Genomic DNA, 7,106 nt, shown 5'->3' on the forward strand with positions numbered 1-7,106 from the left:
CTGCTTGCTGCATATACAAATCTAAGTCCAAAAGAAAGACAGACAGACGTGTGTCAGACATTGCACAGCGTGATGGACCCACGCCTAATGGGACTTTGTATACATTGAGGATTCCAAAGCCTGGTGAATCTAACACAAAATATAATGTAAGTCTGAAAACTAGAACTGTAATATAAATGGGTGTGGAGCATGGCACTTTCTTGTTAACAATAGCTATATAATTTGCTTATCTCCGAAGCCGTAAGTGATATACAATGGCGGTAGAGGAAGATAAATTTAGGCGGTGGGAGGCTGGTGTAATAAAAGTACCCATTAAGTACCCTTTAAGATTTTTAAAATTGGCTGTGCTAAATTGTATCAGCTTTCTGTGACCAAACAGTAAACTTGTAAAAGAGATCCACTTTACCTATTCGTCTTGGTAACTGCTATGGGATTGAAAGTGGCAAAACCCATTAATTGAGTTGTCACTAGAACAGGAAAAGAGGGGACAGCAATTTTCCTAGCTCTGGAGAGACATACCCTCATTTCCTGTTGTATATTGAAACAAGAATAGAAAAGTGGGATTTTATACTATCTCTATCTTCTGTATTGGTGTTTAGAAAAGAAGCTGTTTGTTGCCACACTGTAATAATATATATTAATATTGTGTATTAAAGCATAATATATATTATTTGACGTGATTTGTGTAGTTTGAGTATCTGAACTTTGTGATGCTACAACAAAGTTCAAGATATGTATATTTCTTGTAATTATGTATGATGTTTAAAAATATAAATACACATTTAACCTTATTGCCAACCTAATCCCCGTCTCTTTTCTACATGTTAAAATATTAAAACAAGAAATCGTAGAAAATCTCTCTCAAAAAAAGCAAAAAAAAACAAAAAACTGACAGGTGTTTTAACTATTCTTTATCTTTTTGGATTCTCACAAACTTACTAGCATTGTGCATGCAAATAAAATTTGCTACTGCTATAAAAAGTTATGAATAAAACATTGCAAATCCTAGTGGGGTGTACTGACTTTTAAAATGTCTGAAGTCTGCAGTACAAGTTATACATATATATATGATATTAAATATATATATGAAATTGTGATTCTGATGTTAGTCTGAAGGTGTAGGTTACAAGCTGTATTTACATGCAGACCTCCCAAGGTAATGGAGCATGTAACACTGAACTTCTATAATTAAAGGTCCCACAATCCAATCATCAAAAATGTGGTGGGCCAGGAAATGTAAGGCTGGAAAGGAAAGGAATAAATGATGCTAACCAGGAAATGAGACCATTTGACTGCAGGAGAGAGTTCTGAAAAAAATGCAAAACCTGAATGTAAGGCTGAAGTTCAGCGTTATTAGGAAATCAATATCCAGTGCCAAATACATATACTTGACTTAAAGTGTAACAATATATGGAAAAAGTATGTGCACATATCTAGTATTGAAATGAAACAATGCAAAGTTTTTGGGAACTGTCAGTACCAGCACTTTGTAAGTGGAAGGCACTATCAAATATATATCAACTTGAAAATCTTTGCATTGTCACAAACTCTATTCATTTTATTCAATGATCACAATGCATAATGGGTAACATGCAAATGACTAATGTTGACATTTAATGTTTGTATACGTTAATAAAATCTTTTACATTGCAGTTGGCCACACCTGAAAATCAGTGCGTACCATATTCTAGTGCAGTATATAGATATACCACAATACTGAAACTGCTGCCACTTTCAGTGAAAGATTAAAGCTGAGGACTGGAAGGAATTTTATCTGCAGCACTAATAATAAGGAATTAGGGGGAGTCTGCTAATATATATATATATAAATAAAACAAAATCATTTTTATGAACCCTGAGCTGAATAGAGAGGGCTTTAAAGTTCTTGCAATGGTCCTGATTTTGTACAGCTATCATGACTATCATGGGAGAACCGGGATGATCCAGCAATCCTGGAATGGATCTGGTTCAAGATTGAAAACTTTTTTTATTAAATCTATTCTCCCATGATAGTCTATCTTCTTCAGTCCTGGAGAGCGTTAATAAATCAGGCCCAATGTGCGGAAAATTTACTGAGGCTTCCAATGTACAGTATAAAAAGAAAGATAATCTTGCAAGATGCAGAGCCCAGTTATATTGGAATTCTAGGGACATGTTTTTTAATACCTCAAATCCTTATTCACCAGATAGATATTTTAATAGAAAGAGCACAAAGCACCTAAAGTGGGTAGAAAGGTGTGGCAGGTCATGTGATTATTACAACCCTTAAATGCTATTATTATATGCAACCTGATGGACAAAACAAGGTATGGTCTTTGCCAATAATTGGCTGTAATTTCAGAACTGTTATGCTCACAGTTACATGGTCATTCTTTTGGGAAGTGCTTTTAATGATCTAAGGGCGACAAAGGGAAAATCTGTTTCCTCCAAGTAGTGAAGCGGGAAGAGCTGAGGCTATGGCAATCTTGAAAATAGCCAGACTGAGCAATGGATTAAATCCCTAACAATCATTCTTTTTCCCCGTTTCCTGTAGTATAATGCTTTACCAAGTTATAATTGTCTCCTCTTGCTATTCATCAAAGATTTGAGCATTACCGCTATGTTTTGGTCATCCTTATGTTAATAATGTGGCATTCTAGTGCAATAACATTTCATTGCACTGGTTCAGCACTTCTGGTTTATGCTGTTTGATTTGTTTTATGTTTCTGTGTACCTTTTTATAAACTTCAATAAACGTTTTTAAAACCTGAAAGTGAAACTATAGCCTGGCTATAGAAATGTAAGCGTTTATGTGGCCTGGTTCAACTACAGGTTTTGTAGGGTAATTTATCCATTAACCTCCCTGCCGGTAAAATTTTTTGAGTATTTTTACATGTTAAATCATTAAATTTTAAGATATGTAAAAATGCTTCCAATTTTAAGTTTCTCGCTGGTCCCGCCCCCCGACACACGCTGCCCGGTCACTTACCCAGCCGACATCTGCATCCCCTAGCCTTGCGTCTCCAATGCTCACACACCGGGAGGGAGAGGCAGATGCTGGGCATCGCCAACGGGACGCAAGTGCCGGCCAGGCATCACGAAATGCACCTAGATGCTAGACTGGCTCGTGAGGACCGGGTAAGTCCTCAATTCAACCCCGAGTGTGCCTTGGGGTTACCGCTTTCTGTAAAAAAAAATTCACCCCGAGCCACACCAGGGGGGTTAAACAAAGCACTTTTTACTTTCTCTTACCAGCTCTGCTTACAAATTCAAAATTGTGGTTTTGGCATAGTTTTTGCAATAGATTTTAGGCAGTTTTATCACAAACAAATGCTTGCAAAAAGGGTTGACATTGCAGAGCGTATATAACACCCAAGGGCCACCCCAGTGACCTCGATAGACTCCCAATGGAACTGCTTGTCACAGCTTACAAAAGTATTTTTAAGCATTTTTCTTCAAGTGCATGTTAGAAACACCAGTTTCTAAGAATGCCAGTTAGAAACACCTGCACAAACATTTGCAAACACCTAAGCCTAGTGATTACCTTTATGACACAAGGACCGACAGCTCTTTACATGCATATACATGGTTTGCTATCATATAGTGGCTCTGTTGAGATCCATAATACAGCTATAGGTTGTATAATAATGGTGGGCAATGAGTTGTTAATGGGAGTGGAAACAGCTTGCAAAATACTACTTCCAATATATTGTATTGTCTAAGAGTATTGCTGTAATCATAGCTAGGCACATAGGTGAAGGGGTCACTAAGTAGGATTTTTTTCAATCTCAGTGAGGTATAAACAATGATATAAAGCCGATTTCTGGGGAACCCCACTTCCGCCATCACCCACCATCATCCATTGTGGAGGCACAATGAAGCCTAGAGCCTAGCCTAATGTTTTCAGGAATGATTCAAGTTTAATTTTCAGGTTACTGACTAGTCGTAATTTGTAGATGTTCCTTATAACACAACAGATCTAACTTTTTGAGATCAGGTCAACTTTAACCAGTAAAACCAATATGAAAACAACTTGCATAAGCTAACTGGCACTATAATACACAGATCACCAATAGTGACTCCCATATTTCATTTTAGTGATGTAATGTTAAACCAAACATGGTCGTTCTCTTCGGACAATTTGATGCTACATCCATTACTCCCTTATGTACTGCAGCAGGAAAAGATTTTTTTGAGCCCCAAATGTTTATGTTATAGCATTTGAAGTTCTTTCATTCTCAAAGCAGACCTACCTGAGAGATCATATCAAGTCTACTACTCTAATTACAAAAAGTAAAATAAAAAAAAAAATCTGCATGTCTTTTATTTTTTATTCCTCTCCACTTTATTCAGCTTGTATTTCTTTCTTTCTTTAATAATTAGGCATATGTGAAGCTATAGCATTTGTCTGTACATGCATAACTCATTCCTACAGTACAAAAAAAATGAAGATATCCTTAAAATACTTAAGGGAAACACACCCAAACTGCAGTAAAATAGGGAGACGGTGGAACTGTCCTATTTAGTTCTATTTTGCCTGGGTGGAGGGAACTAATTAACTCCCAGCTACTGCCACACCTTCCAGCAGACTTTTTTACTAACACAGTAAACTCAGCAATTTGAGGTAATAGGAAAGACATTTTAAAGATTAGAGAGGGCAGGAAAATATGATCCTGAATAAACTTTTTACTAGCAAAAATTCTAATTTTAACTTGATAGCAGGCCCTACCTTGCACTCCCTAGACCATGTTGGGCAAACTTTTTAATTCAGGGGGCACATTGGGTTCTAAAATTTGACAGAGGGGCTGGACCAGGAACAATTGGATGGAACGCCGAGACGGGTGTCACTGAATGTGATGTCATGATGACATAACCCCACCCACTCTCCCATCGCAGATCTGAGCCTGTGATGGAAGATTGGGCAGGTTGTTCCTCCCACTTCCCTGAGCCCGTGATTTGTACAGGGGACATGGTCCGTGGCACTGGCCAGTGCAGCTCCCCAGTGGGGTCATTCTCCTCACCTGGGGGCAACAGCCAGAGCCGCGGAGTCGCTGAAGTAGAGCGAGAGTTCAACGGGCCGGATAAAAAGGCTTAGCGGGCCATAGTTTGCCCATGTCTGCCCTAAACGTTGTGTAAATAGTATAGACTGACTTACATAGAGCTGACATTAGGGCCCTGTACATGTCATATCGCAGTGCATTACCACACTAATGTCCTTGTGTATTGTTTTATGTGCCATTCATAAATAAATGGTATTTATTCAATGGGCTGTCAATATCACAAATAAATTCAAATACATTTTTAGCATTTTTAATGCATGTCACCACAACACAATGCCTGACCATTGCCGCATTTCAGCATTGGTGCTTGGGCATTTACTGTATTTGTGTGTGGATGCCATTTTAAATGAATAACATCACTAAGCACCTTACAAAGTTCTATGTGTTTTTTTTTTAGTTTTGGATAAATTAGGGAAGGGTTAGGTGAAGTTGTCTTTGATGTTTGTCCTTTCTGGGGGGATTTGCCCCCTTTATTAGTCCTGTGACCATTATCATGTTTAAATGCAGTCCCACTGCATATAGATTGTGGATTCAGTTTCAGGATATTTAAGGGTCTAGGATGACAGACAACTTTGCCTATGTGTAGCTGTTGCATGAAATTTAAATTATAAACTTTTTGTTTAGTAAAAACTGAAAAATATCTGTCCTGGTGAAAAAAGCAATGTTATTGTCACTTCCTGTAAACTAAAGGAGGAACTGTGTTCATTGGTGGGTGGTAAGCTTCTACTATAATCAGCATGCTTGCCCTTTATGGCAGAGACTTACCTGTGTACAGCCACCCTGTAGCAATGACAGGTCCAGGTTTTTGTTACCGCTACTTCCCAGGAAGCTGCCATCTTCTCTGTTGACTACACAGGGGACTCCTAAGTCCAAAGCGATCCATTTGATGGCCACTAACGATGAATCAGTCCTGTGTGTTACTGGTGGCTGGCTCTGTACGCAGCACATTGAAGTAGTGTTAAAATAAAGGGTGGGAAAATAGGAGATAAAGGCCTGGCAGGCTGGCACTGTAACCGATGACAGAGAGGAGGAATGCTGAAACCAGCAAAAACCAGCAAAACAACTAAAGCTAAATTCACTCATGTTACTTGAAATTGTTCCAAATCTTATAAATCAAAGTCTGGTGCCCAAGCTGTGCTTGTTTTTAAAGTTTTTATATTAGCTACATCTGAAAAAAAAAAGATCTTGTCCCTTTTGCAATGAAATAAACTTACCTGCCTAACTGCAATTTTTTTTTAATTGTATTTTTATTGAAGTTTTCAAATAATAGGAGACACATACAGACATAAAAACAATAAGGGGGACAGGTAACATAAGAAGCCATAAATCGAAAAGTTTCAAAGTAAGTTGGGAACATATTAACATGAAGGCTGAGATACAGCAGTGGGCCAGTTTAGCAAACATCCTGTAGATCAGTTACATCAATCATGTATTAAAACCAGAACAATGAGTCTATAAGTAAATCATGAATTTAAATCACCAACTGGGCAAATGAAAGAGCTTAGAAAGCAATATATAACGACATTGAAGGGAGGAACAGATAGACATGAGGGGTAAAAGAAAGAGAAGTTGGATGTCCAAAAGGCATCCCAGTCCTCCCAAATTTTATAAAATAAGGCGGATATACTGAATACTGCTATATAAGGCTTCTGTGGGTAGAGGTGTTGTTTTCTTCCAGTGGGATGCAATGAGAGTGCTAGCTGCAAGCAGGATGTGGGTAATTGCAATTTGTTAATTACGCTCACCTGTCCTTGTTCAGTTGCATGGGTTCATAGTCTTCAGTTCACATTAAAGTGAACATTAAGGAAAATATTGCAAATGACAATGGCAGGGACATTTCTTTTATTGCAGAAGAGACATTGTCTGTCCCTTCTGCAATAAGTAACCCACTCGCTCACAATTTTGTTTTTTTTACATTTAGCCCCACTTTATATCTTACTAAACACACTTTTCTAAGTTTATAAAATCCATACAAATATGTGTGAACCGGACCTTACTGGTTTTATGTACAAAAAGAAAAACACAAACTGGACAGCTACTGTATATTACTTGCATTTTCACAAAAAT

General features: G+C 37.8%; 1 protein-coding gene across 1 annotated transcript in view; it reads left to right on the top strand.

Moving 5' to 3' along the window:
- Positions 1-7,106, top strand: part of LOC140335787 (aldehyde oxidase 2-like) — a 53,150-nt gene continuing 46,044 nt past the window's right edge. Inside the window, exon 1 of the mRNA XM_072418723.1 lies at positions 1-146. The gene's annotated coding sequence lies outside the window, so the exon portion shown is untranslated. The remainder of the gene's footprint in view (positions 147-7,106) is intronic.

This window comes from Pyxicephalus adspersus, chromosome 7 (assembly GCF_032062135.1).
Source record: "Pyxicephalus adspersus chromosome 7, UCB_Pads_2.0, whole genome shotgun sequence".
Taxonomy (NCBI): Eukaryota; Metazoa; Chordata; class Amphibia; order Anura; family Pyxicephalidae; genus Pyxicephalus; species Pyxicephalus adspersus.